General features: G+C 40.7%; 1 protein-coding gene and 1 long non-coding RNA gene across 11 annotated transcripts in view; one reads left to right on the forward strand and one right to left on the reverse strand.

The window, feature by feature from the left end:
- LOC307185701 overlaps window positions 1-14,482 on the forward strand; it is a 133,752-nt gene that overhangs the window by 114,634 nt on the left and 4,636 nt on the right. For 3 of the 4 annotated variants that reach the window (XR_013828149.1, XR_013828150.1, XR_013828151.1), the window contains exon 5: window positions 2,326-2,407. This is a non-coding gene — a long non-coding RNA (uncharacterized lncRNA). Of the gene's footprint in view, window positions 1-2,325; window positions 2,408-10,958; window positions 11,522-14,482 lie in introns of those variants that run through there. The other variant, XR_013828152.1, reaches the window with a different exon arrangement.
- The window catches only part of GRID2 (glutamate ionotropic receptor delta type subunit 2), a 1,377,005-nt gene that overhangs the window by 50,765 nt on the left and 1,311,758 nt on the right, over window positions 1-14,482 (reverse strand). The gene's annotated exons all lie outside the window — the stretch shown is intronic.

A 14,482-nucleotide genomic window follows, 5' to 3' on the forward strand; every position in this document is an offset into this window, starting at 1 on the left:
CCACGTGCTCTAGGTTTCCACCTTCTTTTTCAGAAATGAGCACTGACATAGACAAGGGCTAAGTCCGATCCCACAGTGCTGCCTAGAGTCCAATGTTCATTCTGATAGTTTAGCCAAGAAAATACATAGAATGTTAGAGTGTGAAGTATTGAGACTGTGGGTGAGGACGCAGGCAGCTGTGAAAAGCCTAGGAAAATAGGGAGGTAGTGAGGGTGACAGCGTGAAGCTTTTAGGAGGCCAAGCCAGGGGTCAGGGGCCTTGTGGAGACAGCAGGGACAGCCTCAGTTTCAGTGTCATCATTCACTTTGTTCTTAACCATGTTTCCACCAACCTCTTGCCAACCTGGGTTTAGTTTGAGGGACAGAACGTGCTTTGGGGTGAGGACACTTTCATTTCAATAGAAGTACCTCACTCTCTAGGTCTCTTGTCAAGTTGAGACCAAGGAGGCCACCGAAGGCCGTCACCGTACAGCAAATTCACAGCTGCACAGGGAGCAACGTAGTAAATCACTGTCCTTCCCATGAAGGCTGCCATCAATAATACCACAGGAGCATTTTCCCCCAAGAACCAATAACTGCCTGGAACTGTGGGAGACCCATTAGAGCACTGAGAATTTGATGTGGAAAAATGAGAGAAATAAAATAGTTCACTCACAAAAAAGAAAAATACATGAAAAGCGACACTAACATAGGTTTAATTATGAAGTCTTATTCTCACCCTTGGGGAGTTTATATATTCAGATGCCAGCCACAGAGCAACAGAGAGCATAATGGGTAGAATTGTTACTTATGAGAATCTGATTCCTAGATATTTTATGAGATCAATTTTTAAATTTTATACTGGCCAGAAGAAACAAGCTTGTCAGTTGATACTCAGAATTCACAATACTTGAATCTTGTCATAATATTAAAGATGTACCTTTATTGACAATACCAGTGCATTGGGGACTTGAGAAGAGTGACCTTAGCCCAGGTATAACTGGACTTGGGAATTCAGTAAGAAATATTGCAGCATAATGGACCCTCAGTTTATTCACCTCTAGTTATCCCTGTAACACACCCCCCTGTGGTAACTCTTCCAACCTTCTCCACAATTCCCAAACCCTGAACCGCACTTATACCTGTCTCATTCCCAGTGGAGGACCTTATTTCCTGCTTTATCGGGAAGATTAAGCCACTGGGTAGAAACGCCCTTATGTCTTTTAAATGACATCACTCCTCCTTCACCCTGATTCTTAGAAAAAGTATCCTTACTCTTGGTCAAGGTTACTTTTAACCAAAAGGCTTTATCTCCTCCAGCTATTAATATACGTGACTATTCTAGGGATTCCCCACTAGGATGATCATCAAAATCACTTGCATTTCCTTGGCTACAAACCAGAGATTCTGACTTACTCGTTCTGGGTTGGGATCTGGGAATCTGTTTTTAAACAGCACTTTCCCCAGGAGATTCTGATGATCACGCTGGTGTGGGGAAATCACTGATTTATCTATCGCCTGAACTCTCTCTAGAAGTTTGCTTACAATTTTCTAACGGCTTTCGTTAAAGTGACTTGTCTTTACTTCTTCCAAAGGACTGCAGGATCCTCAGGTCAGGTGGCGGTGTGTTAGGGACCTTTATGTACTCGGCAGTACTTACCACAGTAGTTTGCACATAGGATGCATCCATGATTATGCTGAAGGAAAGGTAAAATTTAGGAAGGGAAACGACGGAATATGTGCTCACCAGCTGGCTGTAGGCAGTAATAATAACATAGTTTCTCACACACTGAGCACCTATTTCTTTACTTGCATTGTTCACTTTACAGTGATTCGCTTATGTTAAGTCTCAAAACCATCCTCTGAGGTTGTTACCGATTTTATACATTTTGTATATTTAGAAACCCAGGAACAGGGAAGTGGAGTAATTTTTTTTTTTTTTTTTTTTTTGCGGTACGCGGGCCTCTCACTGCTGTGGCCTCTCCCGTTGCGGAGCACAGGCTCGGGACGCGCAGGCTTGGGATGCGCAGGCTCAGCGGCCATGGCTCACGGGCCCAGCCGAGCGGCATGTGGGATCTTCCCGGACCGGGGCACGAACCCACGTCCCCTGCATCGGCAGGCGGACTCTCAACCACTGCACCACCAGGGAAGCCCAGAAGTGGAGTAATTTGTGTGAGGTCATACAGCTTAAAGACTGTTGTTTTGGGGTTTGTTTTATTTTTGGCAGGGGAAGGAGAACACAAAGCCTACACAAAGAGAGCCTTGTAGAGGTTCATTAAAGAACCAAGGGAGGGGGGACCTTGAAGATGGCGTAAGAGTAAGACGGAAATGACCTTCCTCCCCACAGATACACCAGAAATACATCTACAAGTGGAACAACTACAGAACACCTATTGAAGGCTGGCAGAAGACCTCAGACCTCCCAAAAGGCAAGAAACTCCCCACGTACCTGGGTAGGGCAAAAGAAAAAAAGAACAGAGACAAAAGAATAGGGACGGCACTTGCACCAGTGGGAGGGAGCTGTGAAGGAGGAAGAGTTTCCACACACTAGGAAGCCCCTTCGCAGGCGGAGACTGCGGGAGGCGGAGGGGGGAGCTTCGAAGCCGCGGAGGAGTGCACAGCAACGGGTGCGGAGGGCAAAGCGGGGAGATTCCCGCACAGATGATCGGTGCCGACCGGCACTCACCAGCCCGAGAGGCTTGTCTGCTCACCCGCCGGGGCGGGCGGGGCTGCGAGCTGAGGCTCTGAGGCTCGGGTTTCGGTTTCGGACGGAGCGCAGGGAGAGGACTGGGCTTCGCAGCTTGAACATAGCCTGAAGGGGTTAGTGCACCACGGCTAGCCAGGAGGGAGTCCGGGGAAAAGTGTGCACCCGCTGAAGAGGTAAGAGACTTTTTCTTCCCTCTTTGTTTCCTGGTGCATGAGGAGAGGGGTTTAAAACGCTGCTTAAAGGAGCTCCAGAGACGGGCGGGAGACGCTAAGGCTGCTGCTGCGGCCACCAAGGGGCCTGTGTGCGAGCACAGGTCACTCTCCACACCCCTCTTCCGCGAAGCCTGTGCAGCCCGCCACTGCCAGGGTCCCGGGATCCAGGGACAACTTCCCCGGGAGAACGCACGGCGGGCCTCAGGCTGGTGCAAAGTCATGCTGGACTTTGCCGCCGCAGGCCCACCCCGCACTCCGTGCCCCTCCCTCCCCGCCGGCTTGAGTGCGCCAGAGCCCCCGAATCAGCGGCTCCTTTAACCCCGTCCTGTCTGAGCAAAAAACAGACGCCCTCCAGCGACCTACACGCAGAGGCGGGGCCAAATCCAAAGCTGAGCCCCTGGGAGCTGTGAGAACAAAGAAGACAAAGGGAAATCTCTCCCAGCAGCCTCAGGAGCAGCGGATTAAAGCTCCACAATCAACTTGATATACCCTGCATCTGTGGAATACCTGAATAGACAACCAATCATCCCAAATTAAGGAAGTGGACTTTAGGAGCAAGATCTATGATTTTTTTCCCTATTCCTCTTTTTGTGAATGTGTATGTGTATGCTTCTGTGTGAGATCTTATCTGTATAGTCTTGCTTCCACCATTTGTCCTAGGGTGCTATCCGTCCATGGTTTTTTTTAAAAATTTTTTTCTTAATTTTAATAACGTTATTATACTTTACCTTTGTTCTTTCTTTCTTTCTTTACTTCCTTCCTGAATCATCCGAAATTGAGGAGGTGGTCTCTGACAGCAAGATTTATGATTTTTCCCCCCTTTACCTCTTTTAGTGAGGGTGTATGTGTATGCTTCTGTGTAAAATTTTGTCTGTATAGCTTTGCTTCCAACATTTGTCCTAAGGTTCTATCCGTCCCTTTTTTTTTCTAAATAAGAATTTTTTAATTCAATAACTTTATTATACTTTATTTTATTTTTACTGTATCTTCTTTCTTTCTGTCTTTTTTCCTTCTTTCCCTCCTTCCTTCCTCCCTCCTTCCCTTCTTTCTTTCCTCATACTTTTACTAATTCCCTTTATTTTTTCTCCTTTATTCTGAGCCGTGTGGATGAAAGGCTCTTGGTGCTCCAGCCAGGAGTCAGGGCTCTGCCTCTGACGTAGGAGAGCCAACTTCAGGACACTGGTCCACAAGAGACCTCCCAGCTCCACATAATATCAAACGGCGAAAATCTCCCAGAGACCTCCATCTTAACACCAGCACCCAGCTTCACTCAACGACCAGCAAGCCACAGTGCTGGACAACCTATGCTAAACAACTAGCAAAACAGGAACACAACCCCAGCCATTAGCAGAGAAGCTGCCTAAAATCATAGTAAGGCCACAGACACCCCAAAACACACCACCAGACGTGAACCTGCCCACTAAGAGACAAGATCCAGCCTCATCCACCACAACACAGGCACTAGTCCCCTCCACCAAGGAAGCCTACACAACCCACTGAACCAACCTTAGCCACTGGAGACAGACATCAAAAACAGCGGGAACTACGAACCTGCAGTCTGCAAAAAGGAGACCCCAAACACAGTAAGATAAGCAAAATGAGAAGACAGAAAAACACACAGCAGATAAAGGAGCAAGATAAAAATGCACCAGACCTAACAAATGAAGAGGAAATAGCCAGTCTACCTGAAAAAGAATTCAGAATAATGATAGTAAGGATGATCCGAAATCTTGGAAATAGAATGGACAAAATGCAAGAAACAGTTAACAAGGACCTAGAAGAACTAAAGATGAAACAAGCAACGATGAACAACACAATAAATGAAACTAAAAGTACTCTAGATGGGATCAATAGCAGAATAACTGAGGCAGAAGAACGGATAAGTGACCTGGAAGATAAAATAGTGGAAATAACTACTGCAGAGCAGAATAAAGAAAAAAGAATGAAAAGAACTGAGGACAGTCTCAGAGACCTCTGGGACAACATTAAACGCACCAACATTCGAATTATAGGGGTTCCAGAAGAAGAAGAGAAAAAGAAAGGGACTGAGAAAATATTTGAAGAGATTATAGTTGAAAACTTCCCTAATATGGGAAAGGAAATAGTTAATCAAGTCCAGGAAGCACAGAGAGTCCCATACAGGATAAATCCAAGGAGAAATACGCCAAGACACATATTAATCAAACTGTCAAAAATTAAATACAAAGAAAGCATATTAAAAGCAGCAAGGGAAAAACAACAAATAACACATAAGGGAATCCCCATAAGGTTAACAGCTGATATTTCAGCAGAAACCCTACAAGCCAGAAGGGAGTGGCAGGACATACTGAAAGTGATGGAGGAGAAAAACCTGCAGCCAAGACTACTCTACCCAGCAAGGATCTCATTCAGATTTGACAGAGAAATTAAAACCTTTACAGACAAGCAAAAGCTGAGAGAATTCAGCACCACCAAACCAGCTTTACAACAAATGCTAAAGGATCTTCTCTAGGCAAGAAACACAAGAGAAGGAAAAGACCTATAATAACGAACCCAAAACAATTTAGAAAATGGGAATAGGAACATACATATCGATAATTACCTTAAATGTAAATGGACTAAATGCTCCCACCAAAAGACACAGATTAGCTGAATGGATACAAAAACAAGACCCTTGTATATGCTGTCTACAAGAGACCCACTTCAAACCTAGAGACACATACAGACTGAAAGTAAGGGGATGGAAAAAGATATTCCATGCAAATGGAAACCAAAAGAAAGCTGGAGTAGCAATTCTCATATCAGACAAAATAGACTTTAAAATAAAGACTATTAAAAGAGACAAAGAAGGACACTACATAATGATCAAGGGATCGATGCAAGAAGAAGATATAACAATTGTAAATATTTATGCACCCAACACAGGAGCACCTCAATACATAAGGCAAATACTAACAGCCATAAAAGGGGAAATCAACAGTAACACATTCATAGTAGGGGACTTTAACACCCCACTTTCACCCATGGACAGATCATCCAAAATGAAAATAAATAAGGAAACACAAGCTTTAAATGATACATTAAACAAGATGGACTTAATTGATATTTATAGGACACTCCATCCAAAAACAACAGAATACACATTTTTCTCAAGTGCTCATGGAACATTCTCCAGGATAGATTATATCTTGGGTCACAAATCAAGCCTTGGTAAATTTAAGAAAATTGAAATTGTATCAAGTATCTTTTCTGACCACAACGCCATGAGACTAGATATCAATTACAGGAAAAGATCTGTAAAAAATACAAACACATGGAGGCTAAACAATACACTACTTAATAATGAAGTGATCACTGAAGAAATCAAAGAGGAAATCAAAAAATACCTAGAAACAAATGACAATGGAGACACAACGACCCAAAATCTATGGGATGCAGCAAAAGCAGTTCTAAGGGGGAAGTTTATAGCAATACAAGCCCACCTTAAGAAGCAGGAAACATCTCGAATAAACAACCTAACCTTGCACCTCAAGCAATTAGAGAAAGAAGAACAAAAAAACCCCAAAGCTAGCAGAAGGAAAGAAATCATAAAAATCAGATCAGAAATAAATGAAAAAGAAATGAAGGAAACAATAGCAAAGATCAATAAAATTAAAAGCTGGTATTTGAGAAAATAAACAAAATTGATAAACCATTAGCCAGACTCATCAAGAAAAAAAGGGAGAAAATTCAAATAAATAGACTTAGAAATGAAAAAGAAGTAACAACAGCAACTGCAGAAATACAGAAGATCATGAGAGATTGCTACAAGCAACTCTATGCCAATAAAATGGACAACCTGGAAGAAATGGACAAATTCTTAGAAATGCACAACCTATCAGGACTGAATCAGGAAGAAATAGAAAATATGAACAGACCAATCACAAGCACTGAAATTGAAACTGTGATTAAAAATCTTCCAACAAACAAAAGCCCAGGACCAGATGGCTTCACAGGCGAATTCTATCAAACATTTAGAGAAGAGCTAACACCTATCCTTCTCAAACTCTTCCAAAATATAGCAGAGGGAGGAACACTCCCAAACTCCTTCTACGAGGCCCCCATCACCTTGATACCAAAACCAGACAAGGATGTCACAAAGAAAGAAAACTACAAGCCAATATCACTGATGAACATAGATGCAAAAATCCTCAACAAAATACTAGCAAACAGAATCCAACAGCACATTAAAAGGATCATACACCATGATCAAGTGGGGTTTATTCCAGGAATGCAAGGATTCTCCAATATACGCAAATCTATCAATGTGATACACCATATTAACAAATTGAAGGAGAAAAACCATATGATTATCTCAATAGATGCAGAGAAAGCTTTTGACAAAATTCAACACCCATTTATGATAAAAACCCTGCAGAAAGTAGGCACAGAGGGAACTTTCCTCAACATAATAAAGGCCATATATGACAAGCCCACAGCAAACATCATCCTCAATGGTGAAAAACTGAAAGCATTTCCACTAAGATCAGGAACAAGACAAGTTTGCCCACTCTCACCATCAACATAGTTTTGGAAGTTTTAGCCACAGCAATCAGAGAAGAAAAGGAAATAAAAGGAATCCAAATCAGAAAAGAAGAAGTAAAGCTGTCACTGTTTGCAGATGACATGATCCTATACATAGAGAATCCTAAAGATGCTACCAGAAAACTACTAGAGCTAATCAATGAATTTGGTAAAGTAGCAGGATACAAAATTAATGCACAGAAATCTCTGGCATTCCTATATACTAATGATGAAAAATCTGAAAGTGAAATCAAGAAAACACTCCCATTTACCACTGCAACAAAAAGAATAAAATATCTAGGAATAAAACTACCTAAGGAGACAAAAGACCTGTATGCAGAAAATTATAAGACACTGATGAAAGAAATTAAAGATGATACAAATAGATGGAGAGATATACCATGTCCTTGGATTGGAAGAATCAACATTGTGAAAATGACTCTACTACCCAAAGCAATCTATAGATTCAATGCAATCCCTATCAAACTACCACTGGCATTTTTCACAGAACTAGAACAAAAAATTTTGCAATTTGTATGGAAACACAAAAGACCCCGAATAGCCAAGGCAATCTTGAGAACGAAAAAAGGAACTGGAGGAATCAGGCTCCCTGACTTCAGACTATACTACAAAGCTACAGTTATCAAGATGGTATGGTACTGGCACAAAAACAGAAAGATAGATCAATGGAACAGGATAGAAAGCCCAGAGATAAACCCACGCACATATGGACACCTTATCTTTGATAAAGGTGGCAGGAATGTACAGTGGAGAAAGGACAGCCTCTTCAATAAGTGGTGCTGGGAAAACTGGACAGGTACTTTTAAAAGTATGAGATTAGATCACTCCCTAACACCATACACAAAAATAAGCTCAAAATGGATTAAAGACCTAAATGTAAGGCCAGAAACTATCAAACTCTTGGAGGAAAACATAGGCAGAACACTCTATGACATAAATCACAGCAAGATCCTTTCTGACCCACCTCCTAGAGTAATGGAAATAAAAACAAAAATAAACAAATGGGACCTAATGAAACTTCAAAGCTTTTGCACAGCAAAGGAAACCATAAACAAGACCAAAAGACAACCATCAGAATGGGAGAAAATATTTGCAAATGAAGCAACCAACAAAGGATTAATCTCCAAAATTTACAAGCAGCTCATGCAGCTCAATAACAAAAAACCAAAACCCAATCCAAAAATAGGCAGAAGACCTAAATAGACATTTCTCCAAAGAAGATATACAGACTGCCAACAAACACATGAAAGAGTGCTCAACATCATTAATCATTAGAGAAATGCACATCAAAACTACAATGAGATATCATCTCACATCAGTCAGAATGGCCATCATCAAAAAATCTAGAAACAATAAATGCTGGAGAGGGTGTGGAGAAAAGGGAACACTCTTGCACTGCTGGTGGGAATGTGAATTGGTTCAGCCACTATGGAGAACAGTATGGAGGTTCCTTAAAAAACTACAAATAGAACTACCATATGACCCAGCAATCCCACTACTGGGCATATACCCTGAGAAAACCAAAATTCAAAAAGAGTCATGTACCAAAATGTTCACTGCAGCTCTATTTACAATAGCCCGGAGATGGAAACAACCTAAGTGCCCATCATCAGATGAATGGATAAAGAAGATGTGGCACATATATACAATGGACTATTACTCAGCCATAAAAAGAAACGAAACTGAGCTATTTGTAATGAGGTGGATAGAACTAGAGTCTGTCATACAGAGTGAAGTAAGTCAGAAAGAAAAAGACAAATACCGTATGCTAACACATATATATGGAATTTAAGAAAAAAAATGTCATGAAGAACCTAGGGGTAAGGCAGGAATAAAGACGCAGACCTCCTAGAGAACGGACTTGAGGTTATGGGGAGGGGGAAGGGTGAGCTGTGACAGGGCGAGAGAGAGTTATGGACATATACACACTAACAAACGCAGTAAGGTAGATAGCTCGTGGGAAGCAGCCGCATGGCACAGGGATATTGGCTCGGTGCTTTGTGACAGCCTGGAGCGGTGGGATGGGGAGGGTGGGAGGGAGGGAGACGCAAGAGGGAAGACATATGGGAACATATGTTTATGTATGACTGATTCACTTTGTTATAAAGCAGAAACTAACACACCATTGTAAAGCAATTATACCCCAATAAAGATGTTAAAAAAGAACGAAGGGAATTCCCTGGTGGTCCAGTGGTTAGGACTCAGTGCTTTCACTGCCATGGCCCAGGTTCAATCCCTGGTCAGGGAACCGAGACACGGCAAGCTGCACCGTGCAGCCTAAAACAACAACAACAAAAGCAAACCATGATTTAGTTCTGTAGAAGGAGGTGTGGTCACTTTGGCAAAAGTGATCAAAGAGAGTGTTATAAAGGAGGTGGCTATTTGAACTGAGGCTCCAAGCTTGTGACACAGAGAAAGGGCGCACATTTCAGGAGAAGGAGAGGCACCCAGGAAGCATGGTGGTGTTAGGACAGTAGCTTCAGTTTGCCTCTCTAGTCCCTTCATTAGCTGCAGGAGGCTCAGTGCCACTGCCTCTCCCACCTCCTCATGTACTTGATTCTAAGAGCGAGAAGAAGCAGAGATGTGATGGACAGGCCAGCTCCGTGAAGCCTGGGAACTAACTGTGATTATTTTCCCATCAGTCACTGAACTTTCATCTTCCCCCTTGAAAATCGCCCCAACCACACCTCTCCCTCCTTCCTACTCCGTATCTTATTTTGTAAATGATTTTTTCCTTTATGTCTTGCATCTTTGATGAGCTGTCTTCTAATATGGTCAAACATCTAAAGGCTGTGCATCACAGAGGAGACTAGAACATTTTGAACGACACCAAAGAGCAAATTTAAAACTATCAAAATGAAGCTGAAATGGCTTTAAAAACCTCACCACTCTTTGTCTCTGTCTCTGATAGAAACAAACACACACACACACACAATTAAGGAAAAATAAAAGGTTATGCCTGCCCCCATCCACTTTATCTAACCCACCTAATAGAGTGAAGAAAGCCACCAGGACAAAGGTAGTACTTTGAGTTGGGGCCAAATGTGACTGGAGCTGAAGTATACCTGTACCTATCCAATGGTTGCTCTCGTTTACTTAACATTTATTACTTGGCAGGAATTCTTGACAACTACAACGAAATATGAAGATACAATGCATTTATCACAGTGATTTATGATTTCCTTTGTGCCTTTTCTTTAACATGACAGAAAACAAAACAAAACAACAAAAAACCAAAAAAAGTAATTCAGGACTCCTCCTTGCCTTATGCCCTCATTTCTGTCAGGTTCCACGTCATGTCAGACGTTGCAAGAAGTGGAACGGGTCATTTGGCATACATTGAAGTTACTTTGGGGGGTTAAGAATAGTAGAAATGAAAAAACCATAGGGCGTTCAGAGGCAAGTATGCTTGCCAGCTTATGTACATGCCTTTAAACAAAATCTTGGTTTAGAGTCCTATAATCATTTAATGCCTTTGGGCATTTTTCTCCCTGGCAGAAGTGGCTCTGGAATCCTGTTCAGAGAGAAGTTCCAACTAATTACAACTGGCCTCCTCAATACTCCCCAAGGAGTCATCTGAAGGATGCAGAGAAATTCTTGTTCCAAAATTCTATTCTGCCTTTCAGTTTGTGGAATCTTACGGACTACTTCTGGGTAAAAAAAAAAAAAATTCTATTGATGTTGCTTTTCACAGGAGTAATTTACACTTAAAAAAATCCCACAAATTAACTGTTGACCACACTTATAATTTATGGAGTTTTCAGGATTGATATCCATGATACTCTATACGTACATCAGTTACCAAGTTCTTAGGTGACTATAGATACAGACCCTCACAGCATCTCTGACTTCAGAATAAACTCAATCACTTTTTTGGTGAAATTGTGAGTAACTTTACAGATCATCTTTTCTTGATGGCAAATAAATGTTTTTGGTTATACTTTTTGTACTTCTAAATTTTTCTAAACATTTATGAAACAGTTTTTAAGTTGTTAGACATCATATACCCAAGAAAACCTGCTAATCCAACACCCAATATAACCAAATACAGTAGAAAACATTTCCTATGCAACATAAAAGACAGTACCTTTCTAATGGTGACACTGTGAAAATTAATAAAGTGTCTTAATTTTTTGGAATGTCTTTAGAATAAATGATTTTAAATATCAGATAGTCTTTAATCAATTTTATATTTGATAATATAAGAAATTAACTTTGGTTTTCAGTATGTGATTTCTCTGAATGACTTAAAACATTTTACATGTAACACTCTACTTGAAAAACAGATATGTACAGCAGTTTTGTGTATATAAGGTGATTAGATTTATAAAAAGAGTAAAACTAAGTCAAAGGGTGATTACCCACTTTTTCCAAAGTGCCTTATATGGCATAAAGTTAACTTAACAAGTAATCACTGAGCAGCTACTACACGCTAGGCACTAAGCTGGTGCTGGGAACAATAACAGGCAACAGGATGTGGCCCCTGCTCTCACCAAGCATTTAGCCCTGGTGGAGAGGGGCAGGAATTGGCATTAATCAAATAATCACACCAATGTAATTTTACAGCTGAGAGAAGAGCTACACATGGGAGTCATGTGTGGAGTCTATAATAACTTGCTCAGAAAATTCCAGGGGTCAGAAGGAGATATATATTTTAGAACAGTCTTCCAACTCTTTAAAAAAATTAATTTCTTTCACAGTTAAACTGAGCAGAAAGGAAGAAGAAAATTATTTATAGACAGGCATTGTTTTGACCTCCTATTAAATTACATATGCTTTTAAACAACTGCTTCCAACTTTACTTCAGTGGAATAAGGGGACGTTGGATAAATCTTTCAAGAAGTGTTATGATCAGATCTAATGGATGTCATGTCACAGTTGCTTTTCTTTTTTTAAGGATTATGTACCTTTTGCTCGATGTAGCTTGAGAAGGATAGACTCTTGTCTTACATAACACCACACACATACACACAAACAAGGTAAGAGTAAAAAAATATTCTCTTCCATCCCCTTGTAAAAAAACCTGGACTGTTTGCCAACACTTGCATCTATCAAAGAGCATTACTTTCTTAGGGAATTTTCAAGTGAGAAACAGAGTTGACCAAATAGAATAATAACAATGGATATAACCACTAGACCAAAAGCCCATTTTAATCACTAGACTAAGCAAATGAAACAGCCTCACTGTGTAACAGAAAAGGTCTGAAAAGAATATCTTAGTTGAAAATGATCTGTTGCAATATACTGCATTGATTGGTTTAAATAACATTCACACCAAACATAAAACACAATTGTCATGATTCCTGCAGGAAGCAAACTTTGCTACTTCAAAATGTCTCTTTAGTGTGCAGATTATTTCGAGGTGAAAACAATCAAGGACCGAAAGACTCAGGAAGAAACTTTGACCTTTCCTCTAACTGCCTAAAAAAATTCAGATCGAGGGACTGTTCCTGGGATATACCTATTACCAGAGACATCTGCAAAGAATATGGGCTAGCGGGGCCTCGAGATCAGAGTCTGCTCTGCATCCCATTGTGTCTGCGAGGCTCTGCAAACACTTGCTCACCAAACATTAGCTTTTCCATTTTCATATGAATTGCCTTCCTCCCCTTTGAAGTCCCAAACCACTATCCTAACATCCTCTTTTGGTATTAAAGGGGAAGGTTTCAGCCATTTTGGCTATTTACTCAGTTTTCCTGGGTTTCTCCCATACGTACATGTTATTAAGCTTTTGTGTGATTTTCTTCTGTTAATCTGACTCGTGTCAATTTAACTCTTAGGCCAGCCAGAAGAACCTGGAAGGGATGAGGAAAATGTCTTTCTCCCTGACACTACCAAAATGCTTTGAGTCGTTTTCATTCAATTTTTTATATTTCTTTATATCTTGGTAGTCCTGCTGAGACTAAATCCAGCAGTGAACACATGCCTTGAAACAACTGTTCTTGAGAAGACTGCAACCCAAATGTAAAATCTGAAGTTCAAGAATCTGTAGAAAATAAAATGTATATTGGTCTGTACATGTTGCAGTTGACTCTCCTGCCTTGTGGCTACTATTCAACCAAGTCACCAGAGTAACCCAGCTAGGGTACCATACATAAGGCACGGAATAAAGCATTCCTACCCTGCAGCTTTATGTGACTGTGACTGCAACAGCGTTGCTTTTTAAGAGCAGCCATTGCATTGTATTCACTTGTGCAGCTATTTCCTAGTGCAAGCACTAGGCATTTTGTTACGCAATACATATGTGTTATGTATTGTTATGTATTTTATACTCCCACAAAATAATTTTTATGACCTATGAACTTGAGGATATTGCTTATCCTTTATTCTTTCTCAGTTTAAATATTAGCTTTTAGAATATACCAAAGACCTATATATTTCCATGGAGAATTTTCTGGTGCACTGTTACATTCTCACAGTAGTTCTATTGGGGTTTCCTTTCAGAGTGGACAGAATCAATCAAGGACCTGCAGTAAGCGCAGGGGTCAGCTAACCTGACTGGGGGCTGTGCCAGAGAGTCCACTAATAATCATTGTTTAATGCTTTTTTCTTTTTCTTGCTTTGCTGAAAGAAGAGTTAGCTCTGTCAACAACAATGAAAACGAAAAAGGAAAAAAGAAAAACAAACATACATAGCTAAAGCAATTGCAATTTTCAGTTTCACTATAATTGTTTTCATTTTTAAACAATACATTTAATTGGATAGTTGAACCTGGCTCCACATTTAGCTTCTGAGTCAGTAAAAAAGAGAAGCTCAAACCGGCTTAGCCCATGTTTTGTACTTTTTAAGATCAGGTGCAAATGTAAAGAGAAGTTCATTTCCCAAACTTCACAAACTGGTTCCTACTCATAGGAGTATCTGCTATTAGGATTAAGGGGTCACTCACTGCTCTTTGGTATTCTTACCCCCAAAAGAGATTCTCATCCTCACTGACATGAACAAAATGTCACATGTTGTTATAAATGCACATTGGGCTCTGCTGTGTAATCTACTTTGTTAAAACAAGGAAATTAGAGTTCTGT

The sequence above is a fragment of the Stenella coeruleoalba genome (assembly GCF_951394435.1).
Source record: "Stenella coeruleoalba genome assembly, chromosome: 4".
Lineage (NCBI taxonomy): Eukaryota > Metazoa > Chordata > Mammalia > Artiodactyla > Delphinidae > Stenella > Stenella coeruleoalba.